General features: G+C 41.8%; 1 protein-coding gene across 1 annotated transcript in view; it reads left to right on the top strand.

The window, feature by feature from the left end:
- The window catches only part of DGKK (diacylglycerol kinase kappa), a 174,727-nt gene that overhangs the window by 139,603 nt on the left and 22,863 nt on the right, over positions 1–12,261 (top strand). The window lies entirely within an intron of this gene.

Below are 12,261 nucleotides of genomic sequence, written 5' to 3'. Positions count from 1 at the left end.
GGATAAAGTATTCTTGGTTCCATATTTTTCTCATTGAGTACCCTGAATATACCATGCCAGTCCTTTCTGGCCTGCCAGGTCTCTGTGGATAGGTCTGCTGCCAATCTAGTTTCTACCCTTGTAGGTTACAGACCTCTTGTCCCAAGCAGCTTTCAGGATTTTCTCTTTGTCTCTGAGATTTACAAGTTTCCTATTATATGTTGGGGTGTTGACATATTTTTTATGAATTTTGAGGGGGGGCTCTCTGTGCCTCCTGGATTTTGATGCTTGTTTCCTTCCCCAGATTAGGGAAGTTCTCTGCTATAATATGCCCCAATATACCTTCTGCCCCTCTCTCTTTCCTCTTCTTCTGGGATCCCAATTATTCTAATATTGTTTCACTTTATGATATCACTTATCTCTCAAATTCTCCCCTCATGATCCAGTAGTTGTTTATCTCTCTTTTTTCAACTTCTTCATTCTCCATCATTTGGTCTTCTCTATCACTAATTCCCTCTTCTGCCTCATTTATCCTCGCAGTTAGAACCTCCATTTTTTATTGCATCTTGTTAATACCCTTTATGATTTCAACTTGGTTAGATTTTAGTTCGTTTATTTCTCTAGAAAGGGATTCTCTAGTGTCTTCTATACTTTCTTCAAGCCAGCTAGTTTCTGTATAACCATTATTCTGAACTCTAGTTCTGACATCTTACTTATGTCCATACTGATTAGGCCCCTGGCACTCAGTACTGCCTCTTGTTCTCTTTTTTGAGGTGAGTTTTTCTGTCTTGTCATTCTGTCCAGAAAAAAATAGACAAATATGAGAACAAAATACTAAAATGGCAACAACAACAACAGAGAAATACACAGTAAGCAAATCATAAGAGACCCGAAACCAGGGAAAAATAAAAGATAATATAATAAGACAGGTGGCAGAATAGAGCAATACACTGGATTCTGTGTGTTTTTTTGGTCTGTTTTAGAAAACTAGATCCCAAAATTGTAAAGAAAGAAAAACATATATGTACAAATATAAAATTAAATACAATGAAAGGATAGAACGTAACTGTAAAAATGGAAATTAAAAGGCAAGTAAAAACAAAAAAGGGAAAAAAAGCAACAAAAAAAGGAAGGAATATAAACAGACAGGTGAGCAGAACAGAGCAATACACTATCTCCTGAGTGTATACTGGTCAGTTTGTTAGAAGAAACTACATCCCAAAATTGTAAAGAAAGAAAAACTTATATATACAAAAATAAAAATAAATACATTGAAAGATAGAAAGTAATTGTAAAGATGAAAATTTAAAAAGACTTAAACAAAACAAAAAAAAACAAATAAAAAAAAACAAAAAAAGAAGAAGAAGAAAACAATAAAGAGAATATGATCAGACAGGTGAATAGAACAGAGCCATAGACTAGATTTTGGGTGTATTTTGGTCTGTTAGAAGAAACTGCATCCCAAAATTGTAAAGATATATATATATATATATATATATATATATATATATATATATATACAAAAATAAGATTAAATCAATGAAGGGATAGAATGTAACTGTAAAAATGAAAATTAAAAAAGAATTTAAAAGTTGATAAAATAAATTGGTTGAAAAAAGAAAGAAAAAAATTTTTTTAAAGAATTAAAGTTGAAAGACTAAAGAATTATGGGGAAAAAGCCATGAATTCTATGTGCTGTATTCCCCTAGCCCTGGAGTTTTGCAGTTTGGTAAACTTGGTCTTGGGTGGATGTTCTTGCTGATCTTCTGAGGGAGGGGCCTGTTGTGTTGATTCTCAACTGTCTTTGCCCCAGGTGAATTGTACCGCCCTGGCCAGGGGCCAGGCTAAGTAATCTGGTCAAGTTTGCTCTATGCGGCTTTTCCTCCCTGAAGGCTTTCTGTACAGCTTTAGAGAATGAGAATAAAAATGGTGACCTCCCAATCTCCAGCCCTCGACTGAAAAGCTGAAAAGCTTGGGGCCCCACTCCCACTACTCAGTGAGCCCTCAGAGAATAGCAGTCAATCACCCCTGTCTCTCTCACCCAGCCTGTGACTGAGCATTTCTATCTCAGGCACACAACCCCAATTCGAGTCTCTAAACCATGCAGACTCCTGCAGCGCACTCCGGCACCATTACTCCCGGGGGAGGAAGGGGAGTCTCACCAGCTCTGCGCTTGTTGCGCCCCTGCTCAGAGAGCTGTTGCCCGACTGTGCTGCAGTTCCTGGTTTATGGCAACCCCAAGCTGAGAGCCCATTCCTGAGCTCACTCTTTGCAGCCAGCTTCCCGCTCCGATGCCTGGGAGCTCTGTTGCACTCAAGCACCCCTGGTCTCCCTGTGACCCCAAGGATCCTGAGACCACACTGTCCCAGCTAGGGTTCCGCCCCCCCCCCCCCCACCTAGCCACCTGAGCAACGTCCCTCACTGGGGCAGACTTCTAAAAGTTCCAATTTATGCTCCACTGTTATATCACTTGCCAGTAGCCTGCTTACGGGGGCTCCCTCTCCCCGTGGTTTATCTTCCCATATATCACCTCGGATTCACTTCTCCACACCTCCTACCTTGCAGGAAGTGGTCACTTTTCTATTTGCTGAGTTGCAGCTATTTTCTTTGATCTCCAGTTGAGTCCACAGGGGTTCAGAATGATTTGACAGCTATCTAGCTGAATTCCTGGGACCAGACGAAATTTTCTCCTACTCCTCTGCCATCTTGTAAATAAATCTTCCTTTATGTTTTTTAATAGCTCCTTTATGTATTTGGGTGCTCCCGTGTTGGGTGCATAAATATTTACAATTATTACACCTTCCTGTTGGATTGTTCCTTTTATGATTATATAGTGTCTTTCTTTGGCTCTTGTCAGAGTCTTTGTTTTGAAGTCTATTTTGTCCAATATAAGAATTGCTACCCTAGCTTTCTTTTCACTTCTATTGGCATGATAAATGGTTTTTCATTCCTTAACTTTCAATCTGCATGTGTCTATAGGTCTGAAATGAGTCTCTTGTATGCAGCATATAGATGGGTCGTGCTTTTTTACCCACTTTCACCCTATGTCCTTTGAGTCCATTTACATTCAAAGTAATTATTGAAAGGTATGGATGTAATACCATTTTGTTACTTATTTTATGGTTGTTTTTGTACTTTTCTGTTCCTTTCTTCTCTTGCTCTCTTCTCTCATCGTTTGCTGGCTTTCTTTAGTGATATACTTGGATCCTTTTTCTTTATTTTTGCATATCCACTCTCAGTTTTTGATTTGTGGTTACCATTACCTTTGTATATAACTCTTCTGCATGTAGCAGTCTATATTAAGCTGATGGTCACTGAAGTTTGAACCCATTCCGAGAGCACTAAATTTTTACCCTCTCCCACTCCACATTTTAGGTATATGGTGTCATACCTTACATTGTTTCTTTTTGTAAATCCCTTAACTGATTTTTATAGATATACTTAATTTTACTGCTTCTGTGCTTTCTACTTCTCTTACTCCTACTTATGGTTTTTCTTTTCCACTCAAAGAGTCTTCTGGAACATTTCTTGTAAGGCTGGTTGAGTGGTGATGAATTCTTTTAACTTCTCTTTGGAAAACTATCTTTCCTTCTATCCTGAACAACAGCCTTGCTAGATAGTGTATTCTTGACTGCAGGGTTTTTTTTTCACCACTTTGAATATCTTATGGCTGTCCCTTCTGGCTTGCAAAGTTTCTGCTGAAAAATGGATTTTTTTTCTTCTATGTAACTGTTTTCTCCTGCTGCTTTTAAAATTCTCTTTGTCACTACTTTTTGCATTTTAATAACTATGTGTCTTGGTGTGGACTTCCTTGGGTTAATTTTGTTGGGGGCTCTCTGTGCCTCCTAGATCAGGATTTCTGTTTCCTTCCCCAGTTTAAGGAATGTTTTCAGCTATGATTTCTTTAAATAAATTTTCTGCCCTCTTTTCTGTCTCTTCTCCTTCTGAGATCCATATAATGTGAACAGTGTTATGCTTGATGGTGTCACTGAGTTCCCGTAATCTATTCTCATTTTTTATTACTCTTTTTTCTTTCCCCTGTTCAGCTTGACTGTTTTCCATTACTCTGTCCTCCAGGTCACTGATCTGTTCTGCTTCCTCTAGTTTATTTATTCCCTCTAGTGTATTTTTATTTTTTTTATTTTTTTAAGATTTTATTTATTTATTTGACAGAGGGAGACAGCAAGAGAGGGAACACAAGCAAGGGGAATGTGAGAGGGAGAAGCAGCCTTCCCGCTGAGCAGGGAGCCCGATGCAGGGCTCGATGCCAGGACACTGGGATCATGACCTGAGTTGAAGGAAGACGCTTAACCGCTGAGCCACCCAGGTGCCCCTCCCTCTAGTGTATTTTTAATTTCAGTTATGAATTTTTCATCTCCAATTGGATCTCTTTTATATTTTCTATCTCTTTGTTGAGGGTCTCACTGAGGTCCTCCACTCATTTCTCAAGTCCAGTGATTATCCTTATGACCATTACTGTAAATTTCCTTTTTTTATAATAATTTATTATGTTATGTTAGTCACCATACAGTACATCCCTAGTTTTTGATGTAGTGTTCTATGATTCACTGTTTGTGTATAACACCCAGTGCATCATGCAATACGTGCCCTCCTTAATACCCATCACCGGCCTATCCCAATCCCCCACCCCCTCCCCTCTGAAGCCCTCAGATGGTTTCCCAGAATCCATAGTCTCTCATGGTTCATTCCCCCTTCTGCTTACCCCCTCCTTCATTCTTCCTTTCTTCTCCTACCGATCTTCCTCTTTCCTATGTTCAATAAATGAGTGAAACCATATGATAATTGTCTTTCTCTGCTTGACTTATTTCACTTAGCATTATCTCCTCTAGTCCCGTCCATGTTGCTGCAAATGTGCAATCGTCCTTTCTGATGGCTGAGTAATATTCCATTGTCTATATGGACCACATCTTCTTAACCCAGTCATCTGTTGAAGGGCATCTTGGCTTCTTCCACAATTTAGCTATTGTGGACAATGCTGCTATGAACATTGGGGTGCATACGGCCCTTCTCTTCACTACCTCTGTATCTTTGGGGTAAATACCCACTAGCGCAATTGCTGGATCATGGGGTAGCTCAATTTTTAACTTTTTAAAGGACCTCCACACTGTTTTCCAAAGTGGCTGTAACAACTTGCATTCCCACCAACAGTGTAAGAGGTTTCCCCTTTCTCTGCATCCTCTCCAACATTTGTTGTTTCCTGCCTTGTCAATTTTTGCCGTTCTAACCATTTAAAGATGTTAAGATGGTATCTCAAGGTGGTTTTGACTTGAATTTCCCTGATGGCTAATGGTTTTCAACATTTTTTCATGTGTCTGTTAGCCATTTGTATGTCTTCATTGGAAAAGTATCTGTTCATATCTTCTGCCCATTTTATGATTTGTTTATTTGTTTTTTGTGTATTGAGTTTGAGAAGTTCCTTGAAGATCTTGGATACCAGTCTTTTATCTGTAGTGTCATTTGCAAATATCTTCTCCCATTCCGTGGGCTGCCCCTTCGTTTTTTTGACTGTTTCTTTGGCTGTGCAGAAGTTTTGATCTTGATGAAGTCCCACAAGTTCATTTTTTCTTTTGTTTCTCTTGCCTTTGGAGATGTGTCATGAAAAAAGTTGCTGTGGCCAATGTCAAAGAGGTTGCAGACGATGTTCTCCTCTAGGATTTTGATGGATGCCTATCTCACATCGAGGTCTTTCATCCATTTGGAGCTTATCATTGTGTATGGTGTGAGAAAGTAGTCAAGTTTCATTCTTCTGCATATAGCAGTCCAATTTTCCCAGCACCATTTATTGAAGAGACTGTCTTTTTTCCACTTGTTTTTTTTTTTTTCCTGCTTTGTCAAAGATTAGTTGCCCAAAGAGCCAAGGGTCCATTTCTGGGTTCTCTATTCTGTTCTATTGGTCTATGTGTCTGTTTTTGTGGCAGTACCATGTTGTCTTTGTGATCACAGCTTTGCAGTATAGCTTGAAATCCGGCAACGTGATGCCCCAGCTTTGTTTTTCCTTTTCAACAGTTCTTTGGCAATTCGGGGCCTTTTCTGGTTCTACGCAAATTAAAGGGTTGTTTGTTCCAGTTCTTTGCAAAATGTCATTGGTATTTTGATTGGGATGGCATTGAAAGTGTAGATTGCTCTGGGTAGCATAGACATTTTAACTATGTTTATTCTTCTCATCCATGAGCGTGGACTATTTTCCATCTTTTTGTGTCTTCTTCAATGTCTTTCAAGAGTGATTTGTAGTTTCTAGAATACAGATCACTTACGACTCTGTTTAAGTTAATTCTGAGATACAAATGATTTTTGGTGCTATTGTAAATGGAATGGATTCCCTAATTTCTCTTTCTTCAGTCTCATTGTTAATGTAGAGAAATGCAACTGATTTCTGAACATTGATTTTGTATCCCGCCACATTACTGAATTGCTCTATAACTTCTAGGAGTTTGGGGGTAGAGTCTTTTGTGTTTTCCATATAGCATATCGTGACATCTGCGAAGAGAGACAGTTTGACTTCTTCTTTGCCAATTTGGATACTTTTTATCCCTTTTTGTTGTCTGATTGCTGTTGCAAGGACTTCTAGTACTGTGTTGAATAATAATGGCAAGAGTGGGCATCCTTGTTGTGTTCCTGATCTTAAGGGAAAGGCCCCCAACTTTTCCCCGCTAAGAATGATATTCACTGTAGGCTTTTCACAGATGGTTTTTATGAACTTGAGGAATGTACCCTCTATCCCTGCACTCTGAAGTGTTTTAATCAGGAAAGGAAGTTGTATTTTGTCAAATGCTTTTTCTGCATCTATTGAGAGGCTCATATGGTTCTTGACTCTTTTATTGTTGATATGATCTATCACACTGATCGAGTTGCGAATGTTCAACCACCCTTGCATCCCAGGGTTGAATCCCACTTGGTTGTGATGGATAATCCTTTTAATGTACTGTTGGATCCTATTAGCTAGGATCTTGTTGAGAATTTTGGCATCCATATTCATCAGGGATATTGGTCTGTAATTCTCCTTTTTGATGGGGTCTTTACCTGGTTTGGGGATCAAGGTAATACTGGCCTCATAGAATGAGTTTGGTAGTTTTCCTTCTGTTTCTATTTTTTGAAACAGCTTCAGGAGACTAAGTATTATTTCTTCTTTGAATGTTTGGTAGAATTCCCTGGGGAATCCGTCAGGCCCTGGACTCTTGTTTTTGGGGAGGTTTCTGATGACTGCTTCAATCTCTTCATAAATATTCAGTCTCTTTAAATAATCAGTTTCTTCCTGTTTCAGTCTTGGTAGTTTATAGGTTTCCAGGAAGGCATCCATTTCTTCCAGGTTGTTTAATTTATTGGCATAAAGCTGTTGATAAAAGTTTCTAATGATCCTTTTTATTTCATTGGTGTTGGTCGTGATCTCCCCCCTTTCATTTGTAATTTTATTAATTTGGGTCCTTTCTCTATTCTTTTGAATAAGTCTGGCCAGTGGCTTATCATTCTTTTTATTCTTTCAAAGAACCGACTTCCCGTTCTGTTGCTCTGCTTTACTGTGCTCCTGGTTTCTAATTCTTTGATCTCCACTCTAATCTTGATCACCTGCCTTCTCACGCGTGGGTTAGGCCTGTTCTTCTGTTCCAGCTCCAGCTTCATGAGGTGAGAATATAAAACTGCATTTTAGATTTTTCTGTTCTTTTGAGTGAGGCTTGGATGGCTGTGTATTTTCCCCTTAGGACCGCCTTTGCAGTGTCCCACAGGTTTTGGACCGATGTGTTTTCATTTTCATTGGTCTCCAAAAATTGTTTAAACTGATTGTTAATTTCCTGGTTTACCCAATCATTCTTGAGCAGGATGGTTCTTAGTTGCCAAGTGTTTGAGTTTCTTCCAAATTTTTCCTTGCGATTGAGTTCCAGTTTCAAAGTATTGTGGTCTGAGAATATGTAGTGAATAATCTCAGTCTTTTGCTATCGGTTGAGACCTGTTTTGTGACCCAGTATATAGTCTGTTCTGGAGAAGTTTTCATGTGCATTCAAAAAGAATGAGTATTCTGTTGTTCTGGGGTGTAGTGTTCTGTATATATCCATGAGGTCCATCTGGTTCAGTATGTCATTTAAAGCTCTTGTTTCTTTGTTGATTTTCTGCTTAGGTGATCTGTCTATTGCTGAGAGTGGACTGTTGAGGTCCCCTACTATTAACGTATTATTACCTATCTGTCTCTTTATTCTGGTTAAGAGTCAGCTTGTGTACCTTGCTGCTCCCCTGTTGGGGGCATAGATATTTACAATTGTCATATCCACTTGTTGGAGACATCCTTTAAGAATAATATAGTGTCCTTCTGTGTTTCTAACTACAGTCTTTAGTTTAAAATCTAATGTGTCTGATATGAGAATTGCTACCCCAGCTTTTTTGGCGGTCCATTGGCATGAAAAATGGTCTTCCATCCCTTCACTTTCAGTCTGGATGTATCTTTAGGTTCAAAATGAGTCTCTTGTAGACAACAAATGGATGGGTCATGTCTTTTTATCCAATCTGCATCCCTGTGGTGTTTTATGGGAGCATTTAGGTGATTCACATTGAGAGTGATTATTGAGAGATATGATTTTAATGATGTCATGTTGCCTGTGAAGCCTTTGTTTCTATAGATTGTAAATTTCTGTTCTGTATCACTCTTGGGGCCTTTTTACTTTATAGAACCCCCCCTTAATATTTCCCGTAGGGCTGGTTTGGTGGTTATGAATTTGGTCAGTTTCTGCCGATCCTGGAATGTCCTTATCTCTCCATCAATTCTGAATGACAGCCTTGCTGGATAAAGGATCCTTGGCTGCATGTTCTTCTCGGATAGAGCTTTGAGAGTACCCTGCCAACCCTTCCTATCTTGCCAGGTCTCTGTAGACAGGTCTGACGTTATTCTGATATTTTTACCTCTGTATGTAAGGAATTTCTTCATCCTGGCTGCTTTCAATACTGTATCCTTGGATCTAATATTTGCGAATTGCACTATGACGTGATGTGGTGTAGTTTTGCTGTGATTGACCTTGGGAGGGGTCCTCTCTGCCTCTTGGACATGAATGCTTGTTTCCTTTGCCAGATTAGGGAAGTTTTCAGCTACAATTTGTTCAAATATCTCTTCTAGACCTCTCTCTTTCTCCACCCCCTCAGGGATGCCAAGGATTCTGATATTGGAACGTTTCATTGAGTCAGTAATCTCCCGTAATCTACATTCTTGAGATTGGATTTTTTGAGCCAAGTTTCTGTTTTAACTTTCTCTTCTATCCTCCCATCCTCCAATTCACTAATTTGGTCTTCTGCCTCATTTACCCTGGCTGTCAGAGCGTCTAGTTTAGACTGCATTTGATTCATAGCATTTTTAATTTCTGCCAGATTTGCTCTCATATCCACCCTTAGAGATTCTATATTCTCGTTAATATTTTTGTTAATATTTTTTTCAAGCCTACACATCATCTTGACCATTGTTACTCTGAACTCCATTTCTGACAATTTGGTTATATCCATATCCATCATTTCTGTGGCAGAGGCCACAGACTCATTATCTTTTCTTTGCTGGGGGGATTTCTCCTCCTCGTCATTCTGATGAGGAGAGATTGCAGGGATGCCCAGAGCCCAAATTATTGACCAGGACCCAGGCAGTGTGCGCTTGTTTTATAGGGACCTTAGAGTTGTGGGCTTCTTGATTTTTCAGCCTGCCTTCTGGGAGAGGGGCCTGCCACGCTGATACTCAGGCAACCCTGTTTGGGTAGAGTCGCCCGGTCCCCTGCAAAGGGGGATGGGGATGGGCACAATATGAGCTGGTATTTTCAGGCTTTTGTTCTCTGGTGGCTGTCCCTGGTGGTTTGCTGTACCTCTTCTGAGAGTCAGAGCAGCAGTGGCCATATCCCAGCCTCTGTCTCAGAACAGAGAGATCATAGTTCCCTCTCCACTGAGCCCTCTCGGCCACATTAACTCTGTTTCTGTTGGTGCTGCTACAAACCCTGCAGCATCCTGGGTTGTGCGCCCCACAGCCGCTCTCCCAGCCCTCACTTTCAGGGCTGGCATGTCCCTGTCCTTTGTGCTTCTAACACCGCTAGCCACCCCCGTTTCCCGCGTGTGCTCCTGAGCTCCCTGTTTCAGTGTGTTTCACGCACACTCCAGAGTGCCGGTTTTCAGTCTAGTCTCGCGCTCCCAGGCTCTTGGTTTCAGTCTAGTTCGAGTGTGCGCTCTGGGAGCTCCAGTTTTCAATTTGGACGTCTGCTCACTCCCAATTTTAGTCCAGTTCCAGTGAGCGCTCCTGAGCTCCAGTTTTCAGACTGGTTGCGTGCGTTCCCAGGCTCATGGTCTCAGTCTGCTTTCTTGCGGGTGCCAGTCCGCGAGTCCGGCCCGCTCCTCAGTGCAGGTGGCTACTGCTTCCCCACGCCCGAGCGTGGAGGCTCCCTCCCCCTTCCATTTATCTTCCAATATCTGCACAGATTCACAGCTTCCCGCTTCGTACCTCAATACTCAGCACTGGAGATGTTCGTTTGTAGAGATCCAGATGTACTTTCCTGTGTCTCAGGCTGATTCCATGGGTGTTCAGGATGGTCTGGTACCTATCCAGCTCGACTCATGGGACCAGCTGAAAAAGGGGTCCCATACTCCTCCGCCATCTTTTCTTCTCCCCTACTTTAAATTTTCTATCAGTTGTATTTTTAGCTCTGTTTTGTTTAGCTCTCTCACTGTGATTTTATCTGTTCTTTAATTTGGACATATTCCTCTGTGTCATTTTTTCTAACTCTCTGTATCTGTTTCTATGTGTTAGGAAAATCATCTACACTGCCTGCTCTTGAAAGTAGTGGCCTTATGAAGAAGAGGTCCCATAGTGTCCTGTAGTGCAATGTTCCCTACTCCCCAGAATCTGGTACTTCAGGGGTGTCTCCTATATGTGTTGTGTGTGCCCTGCTATTGTGGCTGAGCTGTATTTGCCTTCAGTCCAGTCATCTGCAATGGCTCTCTTCACCTGTTGTGGGCAGTGTTTCATCCCTGTGTTGTTAATGGGCCAGTTTGGGGCCACACTAGGCTTGAGGTCCGTCAGACCAGGCCTTTGTCAGAGCTGACACCAAACTGCAGGATGCTCTCCCTGTGTTGCCCCCTGAGATGCTTTAATTGGTGGGTGGGGCCTCCAGTGAGAGCAGATGTCTGCCCCCGGCCCACTGCTGGGGCTGTAGTTGAACTTGTGTACATGGTTATCTTTTCCTCTCTCCAGGGCAGAATTCACTTTGGAGTGATATGTTGGATGGGGTGGGTCTTCAGGAAAATGCAGGGGGCAGGGTGCCCGGTGTTAGCAAGGTGTGTGCTAATCTCTGGGGGAGGGGACCTGTAGCTGCTTTGGGGAGCTGCTGAAGATGGGTTGAAAGGGGTGGGTCCACAGGAGTGCATGGGGGTGGGGTGTGCTGTTAGCAAGCTAGGTGGAAGTATTCCTGTTGGTTCCCACAGGTGTCTGTGTATCTAGGCTGGGAGCAGGGGTGGTAGGAAATGGCACCTCCCAGCTCTTTTGTTCTTGGAGAAATCTCCTAAGGATCCCTGCCCTTCCAGCACACATTCTGAGATAGTAAATTAATCTCCTTCCCGTATGTACCAAGTGTTTTTCAAACTGCTGCTTCTATGCTGTATCTCAGTGGGGTTGTTTGTTTTTTGTTTCTTTAAGGGCAGAAACTCAGTTTCCTACTGCCTTCTAACTCTTCCAGAGCTAGGCCCACTGACTTTTAAAGTTCCTGGTGTTGAGACTCACTGATTGTAGGAACTTGCAAAGTTAAGTCCCTCTGGTTTTCAAAGCCAAATGTTACAGGGATTTGTCTTCCCAGTGTGGATCCCCCATGCCTGAGGTGACTGGTGTGGTGTCTTCTCCTCTCCCTTCTCTGTACCTGTGGGGTCCCTCCCTCCTGTATACAGTCTTGCAGGTCAGTTTGGTTCCCAATCATGTCCCTGCCCTTCCTACCCCTGTCAGGGTGGCCTCTTCTCTAGGATTAACTGTGAATAGTATGTTTTGCCAGTCTCCGGGTCATCTTCAGGGTCATTTACACCAATGTGGCTGTTATCTAGGTGTATCCATGGGATGAGGTAAGCTTAGGCTCCTCCTGATCTGCCATCTTCCAGGAAGTCCCAGGGCCCCCTTTTTAATAAAATCAAATGTACCTTTCACTGGGAATCATAAAAGGAAGGGAAGTCTGATAAGCCTCCATTATGGGAAAAGTCCAACCTCATCACATTTCCATCTTTCGGGGTGCCTGGGTAGCGCAGTCATTAGGCGTCTGCCTTTGGCTCAGG

Source organism: Ursus arctos, chromosome X, assembly GCF_023065955.2.
Source record: "Ursus arctos isolate Adak ecotype North America chromosome X, UrsArc2.0, whole genome shotgun sequence".
In the NCBI taxonomy this organism is placed as follows: Eukaryota; Metazoa; Chordata; class Mammalia; order Carnivora; family Ursidae; genus Ursus; species Ursus arctos.
This window is presented reverse-complemented; position numbering and strand designations above follow the sequence as displayed.